Below are 12,497 nucleotides of genomic sequence, written 5' to 3'. Positions count from 1 at the left end.
GTTATATCGTATTATGTCTTTTTGGATTCCTTTTGTTTTGATTTATTTTTAGTTTTATGTTACCTTAGATTTTTTTTGAAGGTAGAGTGTTCATCTATAATTTTCTGCTGCTTCCAGGGGTTATTCTTCCTCTCTAAAGCATGCTTTTCTCTCTATTTTACTTGCTTTGCTACTTTTCCTCTTCTCCTCTTAAAAAAGTTTGCACGGGTCCTTTGTGGCATTTTTTAGGGCAGTTCTGTTCGTGGGAAAAAGTGAGACAAAGCTGGCATAGCTTGAAATTGAGTGTGCTGTCTTAGTACACCTTTCTACCATATTAGTACAGTCCTTTGCCCTTGGGGCGTTTTACCTCAGCTTTCCACAACCTTCCCAGGTGAGCTAATCTTTCTCAAGTGATCTCAAGGCTTTTTTGGATAATTTATTGTTTGTCTCTGTTAGCTAATTCTGGCTGGCTCGTGTAAAGCTAATTCTCTTTACCCTTCTCTTAAATTCTGCTTTACCTGTAGACAGCTTCACTGCCCTAAAAATCCCCTGTGCTTGCATCGTTCCTCCTTCCTCTCTCCAAAACCCCTGGCAACCACTGATCTTTTTACTGTCTCTGTAGTTTTGCCATTTCCAAAAGTTGAAATCACGTGGTATGAGGCTTTTCAGAACGACTTCTTTCACTTAGCAATGTGCATTTAAGGTTCCTTCATGTCTTTTTGTTACTATAATATATTTTTAAGCTGTGTTTTGCTTTAAAAAACTAACCTCTTCAGTTAGTTGAGGTGTTCAAGTTTCTCTTCTGCATACATTTGAACATTGTATATATTTAATATCTATTAAAGAGTGGTTCTGTCCTGGCCTTTAAAAAAAAGTAAAAATCTGTACTTCCCTACACACTTAAAATTGTACATGGGAGTACACTACTACCTCTGTGAATTAGAATCTTCCTAATACTGGGTAAGAAAAGTAAAATACATGAATTGGGTGCTGGGACTGAAATGAGACTGTAACTAATTCATATCCTCTCAGTTTCAAATTTTTATTTTTAAAAGCTATGTATTTTCTTTGACTATAAAAATAAGTATATATTTAAACATAAACTTCTTAATATATTGCTTTCATCTGGCTTATGTTTTGAGGTTCTGCTGCTTTTTAAACTTTAAAAGGTTGATAATAATGAAACCTGTAACCATATTTCCTTGGGGTGAAAGAGTATGATGCCTTCTGAGTCTTCAAAGGAAGATTAAAATATTCTCAGTTTGTGTTATATTTAATCTTTTTATTCTTTGTAAGTTTTTAATTGAAATATTTCATTCAGTAGAATGCATCATATTCTCATCATTCCAGATAACAAATAATGACTTAACTATAATTTAGGAGTACTGGTATTTTCTCCTGTTAATGTTAGACTTGTCAAAACAATAACCTAGTAAACAAAAACACATACTTCATTTGTGAAATTAAACCAAAATTATAAAATTGCTGAATGTTTCAAAAACTATATTTTGACATTTGTAGGGAAGAGTGAAATGTAGGCCTCTCTAAAGATAGTAAAGATGTGGTCATCAATTTCAAAGTTGTTGATTTTTCTATAGAACTCATACAAAGCTTTTATTGTGTCATATGACATTTCATTTCACTGAAATTTTTTATTGTATTCTAGAGGATTGTATTAGAAGAGAAGTCATACTGTAAAAGAGAGGAAGGCAGTGCCACAAATACTATTAAGGAAGTTGAGAAAATTATATGCTGAGTGGCTCCTATTGTCTATGTGAGATTGAAGGTCAACTGAAAGGTGGGATGCAATTAGGTATTTGAGTGTGCAAAAAGGAGACCAGGGACAAGTGAATGATTCATCAGGCAGCACTGGAATGACAACCACTTGACCCATACCAGTTCTAAAAATACAAATCCATTATTAGCTGTATTGTAGATCATTGACTATCTTGCTGTTCAGTGCAGAATTAAAATTATGCTCCGTCAGCAAATGGAACTTGTATTTAGCCAGGTAATTCTGAGGATGCTTGTTGTGACTATGACTTGATTTTAAGGGATCTTTACTTTTTACTTTTATGCTTTAGGGCTTGGCTAACTTACGATGCTCTTCCTTTATTTAGTTAGTATCCCATCTAATCTTCCTATATGCTTCTGATAAGTAAGTCTGAAAAATATCACTTAAACTAAACTACCTTTTCTTGCCTTGCATGTCCTTCATAATCTGTTTTGTCCTGTCTTTCAGCCATTTTTCTCAAACTTAATCTCATTTCCATTTTTATATCTATTATTTAGATAGATCACTTCTGAGCAATTTTAAGTAAAAGTGATTATTAGCATGCTTTTTTTGTTCTCAACTTTAATGCAAATATTTCTAGTGCTTTACCATTAACTATAACATTTGTTGGTTGAAGGTTTAAGGGGTTTCTTTTTAAAATACATTTTTTAAAATATTTATTTATTTGGCTGGGCCAGGTCTTTAGTTGAGGCATGCAGGATCTTTAGTTGCAGCATGTGGACTCTTAGTTGCAGCAGGCAAGCGGGATCTAGTTCCCTGACCAGGGATCAAACCCGGGCCCCCTGCATTGGGAGCGTGGAGTCTTAACTGCTTGACCACCAGGGAAATCTCTAAAATATTAATAAGAGATGTCTTTTTTTTTTTTGAGTTTGAGCTTTTTTTTTTTTAACATCTTTATTGGAGTATAGTTGCTTTACAATGTTGTGTTAGTTTCTACTTTATAACAAAGTGAATCAGCTATACATATACATATATCCCCATATCTCCTCCCTCTTGCGTCTCCCTTCCACCCTCCCTATCCCACCCCTCTAGGTGGTCACAAAGCACCGAGCTGATCTCCCTGTGCTATGCAGCTACTTCCCAGTAGCTATCTATTTTACATTTGATAGTATATATAAGTCCATGCCACTCTCTCACTTCGTCCCAGCTTACCCTTCCCCCTCCCGGTGTCCTCAAGTGCATTCTCTACGTCTGTGTCATTATTCCTGTCCTGCCCCTAGGTTCTTCAGAACCTTTTTTTTTTTTAAGATTCCATACATATGTGTTAGCATACGGTATTTGTTTTTCTCTTTCTGACTGACTTCACTCTGTATGACAGACTCTAGGTCCATTCACCTCACTACAAATAACTCAATTTTGTTTCTTTTTATGGCTGAGTAATATTCCATTGTATATATGTGCCACATCTTCTTTATCCATTCATCTGTCGATGGACACTTAGGTTGCTTCCATGTCCTGGCTATTGTAAATAGAGCTGCAGTGAACATTGTGGTACATGACTCTTTTTGAATTATGGTTTTCTCAGGGTATATGCCCAGTAGTGGGATTGCTGGGTCATATGGTACTTCTATTTTTAGTTTTTTAAGGAACCTCCATACTGTTCTCCACAGTGGCTGTGTCAATTTACATTCCCACCAACAGTGCAAGAGGGTTCCCTTTTCTCCACCCACTCCGGCATTTATTGTTTGTAGATTTTTTGGTGATGGCCCTTCTGACTGGTGTGAGGTTTTTGTAGTTTTGCATTTCTCTAATGCAAAACTCATTGTAGTTTTGATTTGCATTTCTCTAATTAGTGATGTTGAGCATTCTTTCATGTGTTTGTTGGCAGTCTGTATATCTTCTTTGGAGAAATGTCTGTTTAGGTCTTCTGCCCATTTTTGGATTGGGTTGTTTGTTTTTTTTGATATGGAGATGCATGAGCTGCTTGTAAATTTTGGAGATTAATTAATCCTTTGTCAGTTGCATCATTTGCAAATATTTTCTCCCATTCTGAGGGTTGTCTTTTCATCTTGTTTATGGTTTCCTTTGCTGAGCAAAAGCTTTTAAGTTTCATTAGGTCCCATTTGTTTATTTTTGTTCTTATTTCCATTTCTCTAGGAGGTGGGTCAAAAAGGATCTTGCTGTGATTTATGTCATAGAGTGTTCTGCCTATGTTTTCCTCTAAGAGTTTGATAGTGTCTGGCCTTACATTTAGGTCTTTAATCCATTTTGAGTTTATTTTTGTGTATGGTGTTAGGCAGTGTTCTAATTTCATTTTTTCACATGTAGCTGCCCAGTTTTCCCAGCACCATTTGTAGAAGAGGCAGTATTTTCTCCATTGTATATTCTTGCCTCCTTTATCAAAGATAAGGTGACCATATGTGCATGGGTTTATCTCTGGGCTTTCTATCCTGTTCCATTGATCTATATTTCTGTTTTTGTGCCAGTACCATACTGTTTTGATTACTGTAGCTTTGTAGTAGTGTCTGAAGTGCAGGAGCCTGATTCCTCCAGCTCTGTTTTTCTTTCTCAAGATTGCTTTGGCTATTCGGGGTCTTTTGTGTTTTCATACAAATTGTGAAATTTTTTTTTCTAGTTCTGTGATGCCATTGGTAGTTTGATAGGGATTGCATTGAATCTGTAGATTGCTTTGGGTAGTATAGTCATTTTTACAATGTTGATTCTTCCAATCCAAGGACATGGTATATCTCTCCATCTGTTTGTATCATCTTTAATTTCTTTCATCACTGTCTTATAGTTTTCTACATACAGGTCTTTTGTCTCCTTAGGTAGGTTTATTCTTAGGTATTTTATTCTTTTTGTTGAAGTGGTAAATGGGAGTGTTTCCTTAATTTCTCTTTCAGATTTGTCATCATTAGTGTATAGGAATGCAAGAGATTTCTGTGCATTAATTTTGTATCCTGTTACTTTACCAAATTCATTAGCTCTAGTTTAGAGCTAATAGATTAGCTCTAGTAGTTTTCTGGTAGGATCTTTAGGATTCTCTGTGTATAGTAATCATGTCATCTGTAAACAGTGACAGCTTTACTTCTTCTTTTCCAATTTGGATTCCTTTTATTTCTTTTTCTTCTCTGATTGCTGTGGCTAAAACTTCCAAAACTATGTTGAGTAATAGTGGTAAGAGTGAGCAACCTTGTCTTCTTCCTGATCTTAGTGGAAATGGTTTCAGTTTTTCACCATTGAGAATGATGTTTGCTGTGGGTTTGTCATATATGGCCTTTATTATGTTGAGGTAAGTTCTCTCTATGCCTACTTTCTGGAGGGTTTTTATCATAAATGGGTGTTGAATTTTGTCGAAAGAATAAGAAATATCTTTTTTAATGTTAATGAAGACCTTTCCTTTTTTTTTTTTTTTTGCTGTACTCGGGCCTTTCCCTGCTGTGGCCTCTCCCGCTGCGGAGCACAGGCTCTGGACGCGCAGGCTCAGCGGCCATGGCTCACGGGCCCAGCCAGTCTGCGGCATGTGGGATCTTCTTGGACCGGGGCACAAACCTGTGTCCCCTGCATTGGCAGGCGGACTCTCAACCACTGTGCCACCAGGGAAGCCCGCAACTTCTTTTTAATGTCAGTCAGTAATACACATGTGTATCACTAATTTGAAACAACATAATTGGGAGGCTGACCCAGTTAGTGTGAAATGATGTCACAATCACACCTTCATTTACGTTATTGTAAGATTACTTTTTTTTTTTTTTTTTGCGGTACGCGGGCCTCTCACTGTTGCGGCCTCTCCCGTTGCGGAGCACAGGCTCCGGATGCGCAGGCTCAGCGGCCATGGCTCATGGGCCCAGCCGCTCCACGGCATGTGGGATCTTCCCGGACCAGGGCACGAACCCGTGTCCCTTGCATCGGCAGGCTGACTCTCAACCACTGCGCCACCAGGGAAGCCCAGTAAGGTTACTTTTCTTAACAGATTAAAAGAGTAAAGAAGAAGACATAAACAAGGGGGAGGATCAAAACTGAACTGTTCAGTGGGGCCTTCTGCTTTGTTGTCGTTCCATTACTCAAAAAATTTCATCTGAATATGAGAATGAAAAGTAGTAATGCTTTTTTTGTGTGTTCATGTTTTTGGTTTTGCCTTTTTAAAAGAAATCCAACATGGTATACTTACATACCATTTTATTGCTGCTGTGGTATGGAGAGTGAGGGATGGATGTTACCTCAGACCCAGATCTCTGCTGAAGAGAAATGGTAACTGACAGGCTAGTATACCAGGAGCATATTCTTTTGCTTAATGATGAAGATAAAGGTCCACTCACCCTGGCTCACCCAAATTTTATTTTCCTTTACTTCATCACTGCCAGAATAAGGTCTCATTGTAACCTCTTGCTGTGCTTATACTTGTCCCAAGACTGGTAGTAGTTGAATCCTGGACTACCCTTTTGGGGTAAGTATCTTCAAGTGTGATGATGAAGGATGACCATTGTAACCCTTTGTCAGGGCCCATAAGGTTGGAGAGGTATAAGACCTATGGCCAGGAACTCATCATATCAGTGCTCCCCTTTCCCCAGAGATTCAGTGGGTGGCTGTAGCATATTTAAGAAGTCATGTTACCTTCCTGTCTAAGACTTGGTTAATATCCTATGGCAGCAGCTTATGGAATGACGTGCAGTAGTGTCTCTGCACTTGAAATGAACTTTATTCACATCTTCCCCAGTACTATTTAGTTCATCTTGGTGTTTGTCTAAAATGGCATAGCCTGGGGTGTTGTGAGGGTTGTCTTCTGGAACAGGGCACTAAAGATGATGATGTACTTCTGGGGGTGTGAACGTGTATGCTTGATCCTGCTGGGTCTTCTCATTATCTTAGTGGTGTGCCCTCCTAACCCTGCAGACATCCCACAGTCATTGGGCCACTGCAGACTTTTAGAACAGTGCACATTAACTCCATTGCTTTCCTCATTCTTGAATATGTGAGATCAGTGTATCTTTTCTGATGGGCCTGGTAAGAAAACATCTGTTTGTCAGCTACTGACTTAACCTTGTTTCTCCTCATATAAACAATGAAATTTAACTATTTATAGAATTCCTAGAACATTTTTATTCAACCTTAGAATGCTAGAGTACACAGTTTAGGGCTTCCCTGGTGGCGCAGTGGTTGAGAGTCCGCCTGCCGATGCAGAGGACATGGGTTCGTGCCCCGGTCCGGGAAGATCCCACATGCTGCGGAGTGGCTGGGCCCGTGAGCCATGGCCGCTGAGCCTGCGCGTCCGGAGCCTGTGCTCCGCAACGGGAGAGGCCACAACAGTGAGAGGCCCACGCACCACAAAAAATAAATAAACAAAATAGAGTACACAGTTTGAAGAAATACTGTTATTGTCATTTTGGTTTCAAAAGGCCAAATTTTTTATTCTCAGCTTCACCATTTATTAGCCAAAAATATCAGTTAAGCTCTGTGAGCCTCAGTTTCTTTACCTGTGAAAAACAGCTTCCATCTCAGTCTCCTGTAACGCATGCTCTGTAATACCCTTTGCTTCAATTTATATTCGTAAGAGATGCAGGGGACCCTGAAGTATTCCGCCTTTATTGTTGGTGCTATTGTTGGTGCTATCCAATCTTTTTAGAGTTGTTTTTGTTTAACTAGCAGTTCATAGCATTTAGAAAAACTTTTGAAACTCTTATCTCCCTTTATAAGAGTGTGAGGGTGTGTATGGATTGGTACTGTGGCATATTACGTTATGACTGATACCACAGCTACAAAAATTATCCTAGGGATATAAGAACAATGAAGAGAGTGTAAGAAGTCAGCTAAAATGCTTAGAATATAATCCTTGCATTTTAATAAACTTGAAATAGTTTAGAAAAACAAACACAATCTCATTTGTTATTATAATAATTTCAAAGGACAGCAGTAGAATATATCCAATGTGGTACTGTTCCATATGTAAGCCTAAACTCTGTCTAACCAATTCTGTTTGTTCATACATAAAAGTCCTTCATCTCAGTTCATTCTTTTGATTTTAACCATTTTCTCTGATTCTGCATGGGGTTACTGGTTTTGGTTCTACTCAGAATGTTGCACTTCTGCATGAATTTTTCTTTGATTCTAGTGATAGTTGTTTTTCTTCATCTCCTAAGGCTTAGTAGATTTATTTAACTCATGTGTATGAAGTTTCTTTGAGAGATTATTATAAACTTGTGCTTTGATGTCCACTTGTTTCCAAGGAGATAAATCTTCCATCCTAATAAAACTGATGAAAATCAACTCTAGGTCAACAATTGAAATTAGTAGCAAACTCTAGAAGCACCTTTTAGGCTGTTAGAACCAAGAGATTCTTCAGTCTTATTTATTCTTACTTTAAGTGATGGTGGTACACCTTGCCTGAGTTAGAGGTTCCACATTCTCTGGATCAGATAGTTAGCTTAGATATTGAGTGATGAGGTAACAGGGGCAGTAGTGCCAAGGTTATCTGGCCATGGGAACCTGACTTAAGTTTTTTGACTCCGTCAACACCACTCACCTGACATTGTGGTTAGAAGTGTGACTAAGAGGTCTAAATTATATTTGATGTGGAAATAAAATTGACTAGACTCTTCTGGGACTGGGTTGTAGACTTTGTACATCATCAGTATGTTGTACTACCCCTAATGGTATCATACTCGCTTAAACTTCAGTTTTAATTCATTTGCCATATTTTTGTATATATCCCTTGCCCTTTGGTAGTTCAGTATTATGATATTTTAATGCTATGTAATAGCTCTTTTTCTAAACTCTTAACAAGTAATACTGTTAACATTTAACCTTCATTAGATAGAAGGAGAATGCATCCCTGATATTCTCAAATCTCACTGCTCCTCCCCAACTCCAGTATTTTAGAGTGCTCATTTGAACCCTTACTGTGGAGTGGAATGCTGAGGCTACTTTAAGTTCTGGAACTGCACTTGCTAAAGTCAGCAGGGACCTCTTGGTAGCCAGATTGTTTGGACACTTTTTAGACTCTACTTGACCTCTCTCAAATCTTTGTCATTGTTAGCCATTTCCATTGTTTTGAAACTCCCTTCTACATTGACTTGCTGACATCTCTTAATTCTCATACTAGGCTTCTTCACTCCCTAATGGCTTCTTAATTATTGGTATCTGTCAAGGTTCCATCATTTACTTTCTAGTCTCCTTTTTTCTTCCCATTATACCTTCGTCCAAAGTGTCTTTCACCATTTACATGGTTTGAATCACTACTACCTGTTTAGTAATTTTCCTAAATCCTTTCCTTACGTCAGATCGATCTTTTAAGCTTCTGACCTGTATATTCATTTACCTCCTGTATCATATATCTTTACTTAAATATCTTATAGCTACTTCAAGTCAAAAGGTTTAAAACTGAACTAATTATATTCTTGCCCCGCCCTTTTTTCCTTCCTCCTCTTCTCCTGTTTCCTGTCCAAGTAAGTGTTATTACCATCTACCAGAAACTTGTAAATCAACTATTTTCTCCCATCTCCCAGATCTAGTCAGTTACCAAAACAAAAGCTTAGTGGTTAAAAGTATGAGTCATTCTTGGTTTCAAGAATTTGTGTGTAGGCTGGTCAGAATTCCCATCATTAAAAGCTCTGCAAATAACAAATGCTGGAGAGAGTGTGGTGAAAAGGGAACCCTCCTACACTGTTGGTGGGAATGTAAGATGGTGCAGCCACTATGGAAAACAGTATGGAGGTTCCTTAAAAAACTAAAAATAGAATTACCATATGATCCAGCAATCCTACTCTTGGGCATATACCTGGACAAAACTATAATTCAAAAAGATACATGCACCCCTGTGTTCATAGCGGCACTATTCACAAAAGCCAAAACATGGAAACAACCTAAATGTCCATCAACAGATGAATGGATAAAGAAGATGTACATATATACAATGGAATACTACTCAGCCATAAAAAAGAACGAAATAATGCCATTTGCAGCAACATGGATGCAACTAGAGATTATCAAACTAAGTGAAATAAGTCAGAAAGAGAAAGACAAATACCATATGACATCACTTATATGTGGAATCTAAAATATGGCACAAATGAACCTATCTACAAAACAGAAACACACTCACAGACATAGAGATCAGGCTTGTAGTTGCCACGGCGGGGGGCGGGGGGTGTGAGGGAGAAGGATGGATTGGGAGTCTGGGGTTGGTAGATGCAAACTATTATGTTTAGAACGGATAAACAGGACTTCCCTGGTGGCTCAGTGGTTAAGAATCAGCCTGCCAGTGCAGGGGACATGGATTCGAGCCCTGGTCTGGGAAGATCCCACATGCTGCGGAGCAACTAAGCCCGTGTACCACAGCTACTAAGCCTGCGCTCTAGAGCCTGCGAGCCACAACTACTGAGCCTGTGTGCCACAACTACTGAAGCCCGCATGCCTAGAGCCCGTGCTCCGCAACAAGAGAAGCCACCGCAGTGAGAAGCACATGCACCGCAGTGAAGAGTAGCCCCCACTTGCTGCAGCAGCGAAAACCCAACACAGCCAGAAAATAAAGAAAGAAAGAAATTTTAAAAAAATAGAATGGAGGGCTTCCCTGGTGGCGCAGTGGTTGAGAGTCTGCCTGCCGATGCAGGGGACGTGGGTTCGTGCCCCGGTCCGGGAAAATCCCACATGTGGAGCGGCTGGGCCCGTGAGCCATGGCCGCTGAGCCTGCGCGGCCGGAGCCTGTGCTCCGCAACGGGAGAGGCCACAACGGTGAGAGGCCCGCGTACCGCAAAAAAAAAAAAAAATAGAATGGATAAACAACAAGGACTGGAACTATATCCAGTCTCCTGGGATAAACCATAATGGAAAAGGATATTTAAAAAAAGAATATATATATGTGTGTGTGTGTGTGTGTGTGTGTGTATGTGTATAACTGAGTCACTTTGTACGGCAGACATTGGCACAGCATTGTAAACCAGCTCTACTTCAATAAAAAAATTTTGAGTGTCAGGCTTTTTTAATTGCAGTATAGATCCACTTTTAAAACACTTACGAAGAAATACAATATATGGAAGTATATGAAAATGGAACAATTCTAGTTAAAGGAGGAAGGTTTTCCATTCCACCTACTTAGCCGGTTTCTTCCCCACCTACCTAATGAATGTTGATTGGAATTATTATCCTAAATTATTTCACTTCATCTTAGTTTTGTGACTTTGGATAAATCAGTCTGTCAGTTATATAGTATAGGGGTAATATACTTTTCTACAGGATGGTTTTAGGATCAAAAGAGACAGTGAATATTGTTTTTTAAATTAGATTTAACATTTTATAAAAAGTATAAATGTAACATACAACTCTTTTGAGGTGCTGTTTTATGCACATTTGGAATTACCTATATCTTTCTAATTAATCACATTTACCACACAGCATCTTTTTAAAAATATAGATGTTGGGTTAGGCCACATAGAATTTGGAAATATTGCAGAATCTTAAAAATTTAACGTCTACACTTTCATAAAAGCTATATAAGCAGAATCAAAGGGCATCAACTGTTTGTTTTAAGTCAGTAAATGCTAACCCAAATGTTTGAAAAGTAAAGGTGGTAAAGGGATGACATTCGCAACTGCTGGTAGGAGTATAAACTGGTTACAACTCTCGGAAGCAGTTTGACAACAGCTATCAAAATGTCCTAAAAAATGTATATCTTTTTTGTCTTAGTCTGTTCTTAGACTGCTCTAACAAAATATCATAAACTGGGTGGCTTATAAACAACAAAGATTATTTCTCACAGTTTAGAGGCTAGGAAGTCCAAGACCAAGGAACTGGCAGATTCGGTGTCTGGTGAGGGCTCACTTCCTGGTTCCTAGTCTCTCCATAAGGACATTAACGCCATTTGTGACCTCCTCACATAGGCCCCACTTCCAAATACCATCACTTGGGGGATTAGGCCCCTCCACTAGTTATTGTACTTTAAAAACAAATAAATTTATTTATCTATTTATTTGGTTTTGGCTCCATTAGGTCTTGGTTGCTGTGCGCGGGCTTTCTCTAGTTGCGGTGAGCGGGGGCTGTTCTTCATTGCGGTGCACGGGCTTCTCATTGAAGTGGCTTCTCTTGTTGTGGAGCATGGGCTGTAGGTGCGCGTGCTTCAGTAGTTGTGGCACATGGCTTCAGTAGTTGTGGCTCACGGGCTCTAGAGCACAGGCTCAGGAGTTGTGGCACACAGGCTTAGTTGCTCCGCGGCACGTGAGATCTTCCTGGACCAGTGCTTGAACCCGTCTCCCCTGCATTGGCAAGTGGATTCTTAACCACTGCGCCACTAGGGAAGTCCCTAGTTATTGTACTTTAATCTTTGGTATGCTAATAATTACCTGGAATATGAAGTGTTTGCTCGAATTCCATATTATCTTTCTCCATTGTTTGTTCTTAACATGCCATTGAATTAAAACTTAGTCCCACCAATTCTACAGTACTGCTAGAGTGTTTTATTTCCTAAAGCATTAGGTGGGCAGTAGCATTGACATTTATACAAGGATAGTCCTAGCAGCATTGTTTGTAGTAGTAAAAGCCTATGTCTCTCTGTAATGGAATACAATATTTTTTTTGAAGAGGCAGATTTACATCTGATAAAGAATGATTGCTGAGATTAAATGAGTTTATGTGACATTGTGTGTAAGACATTATCCTGTAGTGTACTGCAGTTTGTTTTAAAAACATATTAATTATCTCTAGAAGACTATGCAAAGATATGTAGTTATAGGTAGATTATCACTGAAAGAATACACAAAACACTGGTAAAGTGGTTGCCTCTGGGATGGAATAT

The 12,497-nt window shown here is 38.8% G+C and overlaps 1 protein-coding gene across 5 annotated transcripts in view; it reads left to right on the top strand.

Annotated features, from left to right (window-relative positions):
* PAFAH1B1 (platelet activating factor acetylhydrolase 1b regulatory subunit 1) overlaps nucleotides 1-12,497 on the top strand; it is a 74,309-nt gene that overhangs the window by 42,182 nt on the left and 19,630 nt on the right. The gene's annotated exons all lie outside the window — the stretch shown is intronic.

This window comes from Lagenorhynchus albirostris, chromosome 20 (assembly GCF_949774975.1).
Source record: "Lagenorhynchus albirostris chromosome 20, mLagAlb1.1, whole genome shotgun sequence".
NCBI lineage: Eukaryota > Metazoa > Chordata > Mammalia > Artiodactyla > Delphinidae > Lagenorhynchus > Lagenorhynchus albirostris.
Note: the sequence above shows the minus strand (reverse complement) of the source record. Positions and strands in the feature narration are given on the sequence as shown.